The sequence below is a fragment of the Drosophila grimshawi genome, unplaced genomic scaffold, assembly GCF_018153295.1.
Source record: "Drosophila grimshawi isolate 15287-2541.00 unplaced genomic scaffold, ASM1815329v1 contig_44, whole genome shotgun sequence".
NCBI lineage: Eukaryota > Metazoa > Arthropoda > Insecta > Diptera > Drosophilidae > Drosophila > Drosophila grimshawi.
The window spans coordinates 8213738-8224810 of record NW_025063240.1 but is presented as its reverse complement, the minus strand read 5'-3'; the positions used below and the strand labels follow the sequence as shown (position 1 = coordinate 8224810).

General features: G+C 39.2%; 1 protein-coding gene across 1 annotated transcript in view; it reads left to right on the top strand.

The window, feature by feature from the left end:
- The first annotated feature begins 3451 nt into the window (after positions 1 to 3451).
- LOC6556853 overlaps positions 3452 to 11073 on the top strand; it is a 35645-nt gene continuing 28023 nt past the window's right edge. The window contains exon 1 of the mRNA XM_032739386.2: positions 3452 to 4052. The gene's annotated coding sequence lies outside the window, so the exon portion shown is untranslated. The remainder of the gene's footprint in view (positions 4053 to 11073) is intronic.

Genomic DNA, 11073 nt, shown 5'->3' with positions numbered 1-11073 from the left:
AGTGGGAGGGGAGGCGGGGCCAGGAGTGTGGGGCGCGACAAGTTGACATCAAAGTGAGGGCAAAATGGTTTGGCGTTTTGAAAAGCTCTGTGGGACTAACAGTGACGTCATCGTTCATCGTTGTGTGCAAAACTATTTTGGCGTACACGCATTTCGTCATAAGCGAGAATAATCAATAAACTAGGCAGACACAATGACGCAGCCAGCGCAAACGTGACATAATTCCAGTGAACAACACACAAACTGTTAAGACGAAGATGGGTCAGGTCAGAAGACATAAACAGGCATCATCAGCATAGGATTCAATTAGAAAACTTTTTCGTTGCTGCTGCTGCTCCTGCGTCTGCTGCTGCTACTGCAGCAGTCAGCTTAATATTCAGCCTTCAATTGAAAGACAACCAGCCAACAAGCACCCACTCCCCATCCCCATCCCCACTCAGCACTCAGTTGGAGCACGTGTACTCGTTTCTGCCCATCAACACCTTGGAGCAACCTTCGTCCAGAGCCTAAGCCCGTTATTTTTGCTGCCCGCTTTTGAGCGTTTTTGTGTGTGGGAAATGCAACAACGTGTCGTTCGTTCACACTCACACCTACAACTCGCTAGCGCCCTCTCTCTCTCACTCTCACTCTTACACTCTCTGCTGTGCTCTGCTCTTCTCGCGCACATGCCCATGACGCAGCATCCATAGCATGGGGAGGGGGGCTCGGCTCGGGCAGCAGGCATATTCTTCAGTTACCTGGCGAACTTCAGTTTGCCTTCGCATTCGTCGCATTCGCTTCTCTTTGCCTTCGATATTCGCCTGGCTGTCAAGCGCCTTTTTGACGTTTCGCATGGCCATGTGTTGAACTTTTGCATGTGGGAGAGAGTCTTACTTCCAGATAGTTAATTAACAGAGAGAGAGAGAGCGAGTGAGCTTTCACCACAGTCGCTGCCTGCCTGGTTCGTCGTTACCTGGCCGACTTACAGCGACTGTTTCTCTTCGTTGTGTTTCGGACTATTGAGTGAGACTTGTGTGTTGTGTGCTGTGTGATGTGGGTGTGGTAACTGGGATGGTTAACTTGGTTAACTTGCGTGCCGTTTGCTGCATGCTTTTTATAGGACACTAAAAAAAAAACAGAAGTAGATCACTTTGAAAACCAATTAAATATTAAATACTTTGTGCAGAATATGTGTTTACACTGCTCTGCCAAAGACCGAAGTGCTGTTAAGAGCATTGCTCAAGTTGTGCATTTAAATTACTTAAAGCTCGCTCACAAATGTGGATAGCTTCCGTTTCCTAGTTTATAACGATGAGAAAATTCTATTTAAATTAACTTCCCTCAACTTCCTTTTGAATTTACTGTTTCAGTTATGTTTTTTATAGACAATTGTGGTAATTCCATATTAATTATAGAAATATATTTAATTTACATTTCTTTTAAATTTAAAAATTTATAAATATTATTTAAGCACATAATAATAAATAGAAAATTCAAATTCAAATTAAATATAGTATTTATAATATTTTCTGACATAATATTTATAAAATAAAAAGCAAAGTATTTGAAATATACTTCTACTGCATCAAATAAATGAAGTTTTTTCTGGAACATTCTCGAATCCAGCAATGATTTGTCCAAATGCAGTGTATAATAAATGGCTACATTTGTCATTTTATGTCTGACTCTGCTTCTGCTTCTGTTTTCGTTTCTGGCGCCCATAATAAAAAAAAAGTAACGAATGTAACGAACGCAACGAAAACAATTACACGCAAGGAATCCTCCAAAAGCACACTGAGTATAACGAGACAGCGAGACGAATGCCAGCCAACCACATTAAAATAACAAAATCCAAACAGCGCAAACTTTTGAGTGCAAACCCAACAAAACCAGAGACTGCGACTGAGACAGCGACTCAGCCCGTGAACCGATTCGAGACAGAGCTTTAATTTATACTCGCCAGCCAGTAGCCGCCAGTCGTCAGTGCGGCCGAGGGGGATCGAGGGGGAGGATTCGTGGCTATTCGTGCCCGATTCGTTACACTGACAAAAGCCTACATTTTGGGGAAAAGCTCTCGCGCTCAAGCGCGGATGCGACGACGACAAAGTCCCAAGCCCAAAGTAGTCAGAGTAGTGGAGCCACACGGTCCAGACGCGGCGCTCCGCAATCGCAATCGCACACACACAACTCTCACACACAAACACATAGCCAAAACGCGCAGCGAGGAAAACGCAAAAAAAAAAAGAAAAAATAAAAGATTGAAATTATAATTGGAAATTTGTAAAGTGCAAGCAATAAAGGGAAAAGAAAGTACTGACAACTTTGCGTAATTGGAGAGCGCAACTTGTGCGCTTTAATGTTGAAACAACAGTTTGGCATGCACTGCAAAATATGTAGATACATTTGCGGAGCAGCCTGAAGCCCGAAGCCATGTGCAGAGCACCATCAGCAGCAGCACCAGCAGTAGCAGCAGCAGCAGCAGCAGCAGCAGCAATGGAAAAACCTAGCAAAATTCAATAAGACCCAAAGAAAAAAAATAAAAATTAAAGTAATGTGCTCGCAAATACAGCAAATGAAACATTTTTTTGTTATTGGATCTAACCTTGAAAGTGTATATAACTTATCCTTATTCAACAACAACAGCAGCAAAAACAACAATTAAAAGCCGTGCACTAAAACCAAGAAGAAAGAAAACCCAGCCGTACAACATGGCGTATGGGTAATGAATGTTTTTAGCTCTCGACGACATATGCAGCAAATGTGCGAGGCAGCTGTGTTTTAATATTGCATTCCACGCACACACACACACACACGCGACACACACACACACACACAGAGACATGCGTGCGTGCGTGCGTGCGTTGTGTGTGTGTTTTAGCTGAGCTGAGCTGAGCTGGTGTTTTAGTGTTGGTGCCAAATCAAATATTAAGTAAATTAATTCACGTAAAATGCTCGAGAACAACAACAACAACAACAGCAACTTTAACAACAACAACAACAACAACAATATTCGATGACGCATTGTAGAGTAGGGCAGAAGGTTAAAATACTACGGCTAACGTCGAAATTCGCCACGTACAGCAGCAATTCGGATTCGGAGTCCGAAAATATTTAAACCCGATACCAATACCGAATCGCAGCACGCAAGTTGGCGATTTAATAGGCGTGCGAACCAACTAAAAGCAGTTTCAGCTGCCGCACCTCCTCCTCCACCTCCACCATCTTCCCCTCCCCCGCAATAACAGAGTTGTTGTTGCTTGCTGTGGTGAATATTTGCAACAGACAACAACTCAAATGTGCTAGGGGCTAAATATATATGTGTAATATCCAAAAAAAAAGAAAAGTGTGACAAAAAAAGAAAAACAACCCGATTTATCGAAAAGTATCGTTTAACGTTTTTGCTAAAAGTTGACAAAAGAAAAAGAAGAAAAAGAAAATTCAAATTACTCAAGTGTGTGTGTTGTGTGTTGTGCCGCTCTTCTGAGAGCAAATAGAGAGAGAGAGAGAGAGAGAGAGCGTGACGAGCGAAAACTCACCACGCGCTTGGACTCTCGCAGACGCGTCGCTGGCAAACGTTAAACGAAGAAAACTTTCACTCTCGGCACAACGTGGCGGCGGGCGGTGCGACAGCATCGAGCAGGAAGCGCATAAAGTGACAAACAAACACACACACACACTCAGACACAGACACACACACACACACAGTCAAGCAAAACTGGTGAAAGCGCACAGAAACTAAACTAAACAACACAAATATCCGCAATAGCAGCAGCAGTAGCAGCAGCAAAACTTTTGCATGCCAGCAGCTGACTGCTGCAGGAAGCGTGCCAGGACGACGGCTGGACAGCAGCAGCAGCAGCAGCGGGCAGACAACCAGAAACACAAACACAAACACAATCAAACCGAAGCCAAGCCACTGGCAGTGAAGCGGACAGTCCGCTCCTGCCTGCCTGCCAGCCTGCCAGCCTGTCACAGCCAATGAGAATAGGCCTCTTCAGCGCGAACACTGGCACAGGATACAGGCCGAGCACACACGCAACTCAATTTAAATGTATCCTTAGAATTTCAAACAGGTGAGCGACACTCATTGAGGAAGTAACAAAAACAAAACTCAAAACCAAAACCAAAACGAAAGCGAAAAAATAAAAGAATTGTATTCTTATGTTAGGCTGACAAGTGAACTAAAAGCACGACAAAGTTTTTCCTATTTGTTATCGCATGGAAAATGCTCCACTAAATATTTTGTAAAACCAACTCGACCACAAAATCATTGACAATGGCAAAAACTTTTGGTTTTCACAGCGAACAGATAAGCATTATGTGCTTTTGCGATTGACGAGCGTGTGTGTTGAAAAGTTGTTTAAAATATGACCCAATATATAATAAAAATTGATTATTATAAAGTTAAAGTGCAGCGCATTAAACAGACAAATAATGACATCTTCCAACAATCAAGTTTGGCGTACAGATTGCGTATCCGTCTGTTTAACAAAGTCGATATCAGAGATTGGAAAATGGATGTGGAAAATACTTGAGCAACTAATTTCATCTGTTTTTATGGGTATTTTTAAGAAATAATTTTTGGATTGAAAATAAATTCTTTTGAGTAACTACAAATCTTCGTCGATTTTAAGTTTTTTAATATTTGTTGCAGAGAAAAATCGAATATAAACCAAGCTGTGCTTTCTTTTCAAAAAGAAGTGTGGTAAAAAAGATTTATATGGCAAGACTGGTAAAAGCGAACCAGTTGAGAGAGCTCTACCGAGAGCTCTGCCCAGTATTCTAGTCTCAACATATTGAGAAATTGTACACATTGCTTAAGGTTTACTCGCTCAGCTTACAAAAATACTGAATACTTAAACTGGCAGCTAATTGAACCTGTGTTGGGATACAGGATCTATTGCAGCTACAGCATTTGCTGTAGCTACAGCTACTATTGCAGCATAATTTCCGCTCAAACGCATATTTCGTTAAATTGTTGCTTTTACCACTACACTTGCTCCATCCACTCCAATGAGAACCAAAGCAGATGGTTCTGTCCGTATACGGGCCAAAATGTATTGTTTTCACATGCTGTGCATCAGAAATTAAATCCATTTCCGAAGGTAACTAACTACGTACATAGGTGCCCGATGTAGTTTCGTCATTGAATCATTTATCATCTGGTAAGAAGGACCCACCTTGCTGTTATTTATGTTACACTGTCGACATGCATGCTTAGGGGCGTGGACGTGGGCGTGGGCGTGGACGTGGGCATGGATGGAGGGGAATAAATAACGTAACCGTTGCTGGCTGACATCGGCGCATCAGTAATAGTTATTTAATGAGTTTTCGGTTTGGAATTCTAGCCAAAAAGTTGTTTGGCGCCATGGCGTTTAATTAAAATTTGCGCCTAATTAAACGTCAAACGCGAGCCGTGCCGAGATCCGAGAGCCGACAGCTGAAATGAACTGAACTGAGCTGTGCTGTGCTGTGCCTGAGTTCAGTCGAGCAACTGACAGGACATTAGGATAGCGCTCGGCACAGCAGGCGCATAAGTGATTTCCATTTCCATTTCCACTCCTCAATGTGCCAGTGTGTGTCTGTGTGTGTCTGTGTGTGCGTGTGTTGATTTTTGCAAAACGCATTTCCAAATTATAATCATTCATTTCGAGGTTGACATTTCCGTTTGCATTGCTGTTTACCATCAATTGAAAATTCAATTGGATTTCGAGTGGTGAAAATATGTTTGATTTGGTTGCCTGATTGATTTTTGCCACACGCGCCTTTGTCGCTCATATTTATTAAATACAATAAATATTTCTACATATGCAATACATACAAATGCAATAAACAATTTGGACCCCTCTCCGCAGAGTATGCAATAGATTTATGCAAATTTTTCCATGAAATCTTTTGTTTCACACATTTATTGTTCAGTTGTCGTGCTTTTAATTGCAACTAAGTTGCAGCAATGAGTGAGCGCGGGGCAGCTTCAAGGGTGCGGCATCAACGCCAATTAGTGCGTAATTTATGCAAGTGAGGAAGTGCTTTAATTGCGCTTTCGCTGCAACAATGCACCAGCAGTTTTAAATACTATTTAGCGCATAATTAAGTGAAGTGCAACAACATTCAGATTGAAGTGCGATAAAAGCCCATCGATAACTCCATGTTTTGGAATACTTTTAAGCTTTCATATAAAATCCTTGGGCTATTTTATCTTCCGATTCTAGCTGAGATAATTAAGCTATAGCAAAAAATATATAACGAAAATTATTATTAAGTGAAGTGCAGCTGATTCAGATTGAAGTGTGATAAAAACCTATCGATAACTCTAAATTTGATTACACTTTAAGGGTTAACTTTACTTAACCTTCGACTAGTTTATCTTCCAAAGATGAGTAAAACGATTCCATATCATACCCTTTTAATTGTAACACTAAATGTCCCGTTTGATGAATATCGATACAATTCGATTTCCGATAGCAACAAAAGACTTTCAATTAATATATAAAATATACCCAGAGAGCTTTCTAACTTGTTTTCAATTTCGATTCATTTTAGAATGCCAAACTTTGAATTTATCCTTATTTTCATTCTCATTCATTGAAACTTAAATTGAGACTGAAATGTCTCAATTAAGAATGAAAAATTATGGATCCAAGCTATTTCTGTGCTCAGTAAATACCGCAAAAAGTTGTAATCTAGTCATATGTCATGTGGTTATAAATTGAAAAGCAGTATTAATCTAAATATAATTTAAATCGGTTCAGTTTTGTATGAGTTGTGACAGTTGAAAATTGGGGCTGGGGTTTGGAACGTAATTTAAATGCGGTATACGAACAAATTTCAATCAAATTAAACCCCTACTAATCCAATCAACAGGGGGCTAAATGCAAAATCAATAAAAAAGCGCCCAAAAAACAGATGACTACCCAAAAAGAAAATTCCATAAACCATAATAAACAAAGTACGACTGCGTTTGTCATAGTCATAATAATCGTTTACTTGCGTGCCTCAAGTAGACCGAGAAAAAGAGAGGAGTTAGCAAGCCAGCAATTAGTGTCACTGATAGATTTGGGTAAAGTCGCCAGCTGATACTCGAATGGCTTACTTAAAGCAATTTGCATTGTATGAATTTAAGTAGAAATCATAAAGCTGGTAAATGGAAAGTCTTACAGACTTTTCTTCGACTTGTCGTCCTTCGTCCTTCTGCTTTCCGGGTTTCCTTTTTTTACTTTTGTCTGGCGTTGCAATCAAATTGAAAAACTTGTTTCGGGCGAAGGGCAAATCGCAATTCCACTTTTATTAATATTTCTATTTGCCTATGCGTTTTCAATGCTGGGCCCTGAATGGAAAACTACTTGGCTACAACTCGTATATTTTTTTTTTTTGCTCCTTCCTTTCCTGCACATAATGTGTGTGTGTGGGTGGATGGGCGGATGTGTGTCTGTGTGTGTGTGTGTAAATATGTTTATCCACTTTTGTTCATTTGCCACATTCCCATTTCGCATTCAGAGTTACAGTTTCAATGGCATCGCCAAGGCTGAGTGGCTGATGCCGAGAACTTGCCTAATACAAGATACTTAAAGGACGAACACAAATGATGTTGTAAGGCGGCTCAGCACGGCTCAATAGCCACCCACACGATACCACACCCAACCATACCACCTCACACCACATCGAGCCGGAGTCCTTGTCCAAAAACTAAAGTCTTAAGTGAATTAAGAGCAAAACTTGTAACATTTTCTTTAGCTCGTTATTTCTTTCTGAGCTCTCAAGGTTTCTTCGTTTTTTTTGTTGTTTTTTTTTTGGTGGGTTGCCACTTAATGAGCAGCCCTTCCGCGTGTGAAGTGTTCGGGAATTGAGTTCGTAAATAAAAAAAGGATTACCTTTATGGGCTAGCCGACTAGCATTTAGTAAATATCCATTAATGATTTTCTGCCACCACCTGAGTCCTGTTCGGCGTCAGTGTTTCAGTTCCACTCCGATGTTCAAGTAGTCGTCTTGTGCGCTCTTTTAATAAAACAAGATTGATTGTTATGGCCTCGACGCTATCACGAAACTAACCGCAAAGCATTCTCTTTGTTGTTGGTGGATACACCTCAAGGCTCTAAATGATTTCCAAGCCAAATATATCCTGTGCCAATGGCCAAATATTGCTATTTTCTTCACTATGTTTTCATTTTGTCTGTTGTCTTTTCCCAGAGAGAGAGAGAGTAGTCCATTCAGCACTCTGTGTGTTTGCCCACTTTGTGTGTAGCTTAAGTATTCGTATCGAATGTTCGTAAGGGTGGCACATTTCACAAACAAATATTATTGCATTTGCTACAGATCAATAAATTAATTACAGAGCTACCCCACATATATATATATAATTAAAGTAATTACATTATACTATCTGAAATCTCTTAGATTAGACATAAAAACAGGAAACAAATGTCTTCTTCGAGGTGTCGAAGCTCAAAGACTCTTTTAGACAAATGAAAATAATTTTCTGATCTTACCTACTGATGGGTATACTTATCCCACAACTTTGTAATCGATAGAGTTTTATAGTTAACATTTTATCATTATAATATAATATAAAATGAAATATAAATGTACATATTCATATTAATATAATAATATTAATTGAAAGGCTATTTATATGTCTATAATTGTGTCCTTTATTGCTTCTGAAATCGATTTATATCGATATTCTTTAAATATGGTCAGTTTTCGATAAAATTAAATAAACTTAATGCTGCTTTTGGTATAGGAGAACTTATATTATAAATTCATCCGACAAATATGTTTTCAATGGATTGAATATTAAATATCTACAATATTACTCAATGTCAGGCTCATTTCAGGTTTCATTTGGCTTAAACTTGTTCAGAGTTAATGTTCTTGAAGTTCTCACTGATTAAAAGTATATATTGCTTATATTTAAATCACAATGACATCTCCAAATCAAAGTATTATAAAGATATGCGCATAAGTCAAAGTTAGCAGTCAATGTAACAAAATAGTTTCTGAATTAGCTGCATCTGAACAATGTCAAATCTGGATCTGCATTTTAACATAAAAAACAATTTCAAATAACATCAGGTCTTCTGCAATACTTTTGATATATGTCGAAAAATTTGTGCATATTATTTATGTCACTTACTGTCTGCTTCTTTGCAAACAAGACATTCGTGGCAGCAACGTAAAATATTGCACATGCTGCAGGCAATATAACATTTGGTGGAATATAAAAATATGAGCAGACACGATAGTAGCTGCCACGTGGCATAATTTGTGGCAAGCAAGAAGCAATGGTAATAGTCGTGAAGAGACCGGGAGTTGTCGTCATTTTCATCGATTTATACACTCAAAAAATGCATTAAAATTCTAACATTTATTAATAATCCAAGCAACATATGTTGGACCAACTTGTCAATTGAATTTTTTTAAAATTTATATTTATATTACATAGTATTTTTAATTCAATTTATTTTGCTGTATCAATTGATCTTAGTCAACATTAAATACATATAAATATAAATTATATATATATTTTTTTTTCTAAATTTTAGATAAGATAAGAAAATGCATAGTTTTTAGAAAGACAAATCCTTCCTTCTTAGAAATATACTTTCTGTGTAAAAGTGGAGTTACTCTTGCAGCCAAAAGTAAAATTCCGCCCAATTTTTTTTTTGTGAGTGTATTATTCTGTTTTTTTTTTGTGTTATTTTTTTTTTGTGTTTGCGCCTAGGCGACTGCTTTGTCTATTTGTTCGAGTGCGTTGTAAAAGTTGCGTGAGTTGTTGTACTCTCAGACACATTGTACACACTCCATAGTTGCGCATCGTCTGGTGACTTGAGTGCGCCTTGCTAACCTGCACTCACAGTTGTTAAACTAACTTTCGTGACTGGCCAAAGTGCTGTGTGTATCTTGCCCACACTGATATACGGATTGACTGACTGGCTGACTGACTGACTGACGAACGCACGGATGGATTGACTGTCTCGCTGTCTCGCTGTCTGGTTGTCTGTCTTCTGGCCTAGCCTGGCTTGGGACGACTTGGCACAGCCTGGCACACGCTCTCATCCTTGTTCGCAGCAAACATGTAGTTTCATTTGCCTTTTACATTTCCACATTTCCTCCTTGGCTTGTTTGCGTGTCTGCGCATAGAATAGTCAACGACGACGTCAAAGTCGACCTACTCCCAGCTGGAGTGTGAGAAACGCCGCTTTGCATATTTATTTTATTTGATTTGGTTTGGTTGCTGCTGCTGTTGCTGCTTCTTATTTTTTTTTTGTTTTGCACCCGTTTTGCCGTTGCCTTTTATATAACGAGACGTGTGATTAAAAACTCGTAATTTCGCCAGCACATAGCCATAGGTGTAGGTATAACTATATATATATTTATATATATGTACTAACTACATACTTCCTGGTTTGGTTGGCTCTGCTCGTATTTTATTATATTTTATTTACGTTTTTCGTTTTGGCGGAATGAGGCAGCCTTTTCATTATTTAGTCTGGCACATATTGCTTAAGGCGTGTAGGCACGTAAGGATCCTCGCCATGTTTAGGGGCGAGCCTCCGTCATTTCGAGGCAGTTGAATGACTGTTCCGCTTTCCGTTTCGAGCGTGTTTTTCTTTATGCTCTACGCTTTGGCGCTGTTTTTTGTTTTTAGTTGCTTTCTTTTTCTTTTTATTTTTTTTTTCGTTGTTTTTCTTTTTGTGCTTCATTAATATTTAATTAAAAAATCAATAGTTGACATGTAAGCCAGCGACGTTTCGTGCTGCTTTTCTTGCTGCTTCTTCTTGTCCCCATACACTTTTCAAATACCTTGCTCTGTCTTAACTTATGCATATGCATTGCGCATATCTTATTACAACAGATTTTCTTTCTTGCTGTCACCTACGTGACGCTCCACTTTTAAATCCCCAGAACATGACACTTTTTCTTTCCGCTAAAAGAAAATTGAAAAAGAAAAAATGTGCGAGCTGGCTAAGAACAAGCAAATGTGTTGCATATTTAGCAGGAACGTCGCAAAGAATTCACTAAGCTACCCCACAAAGCACAGGTGCTGTGAAAACAGTGAGTGAGTGTATTGAAAGTGTTCCTTCGCTCACTATG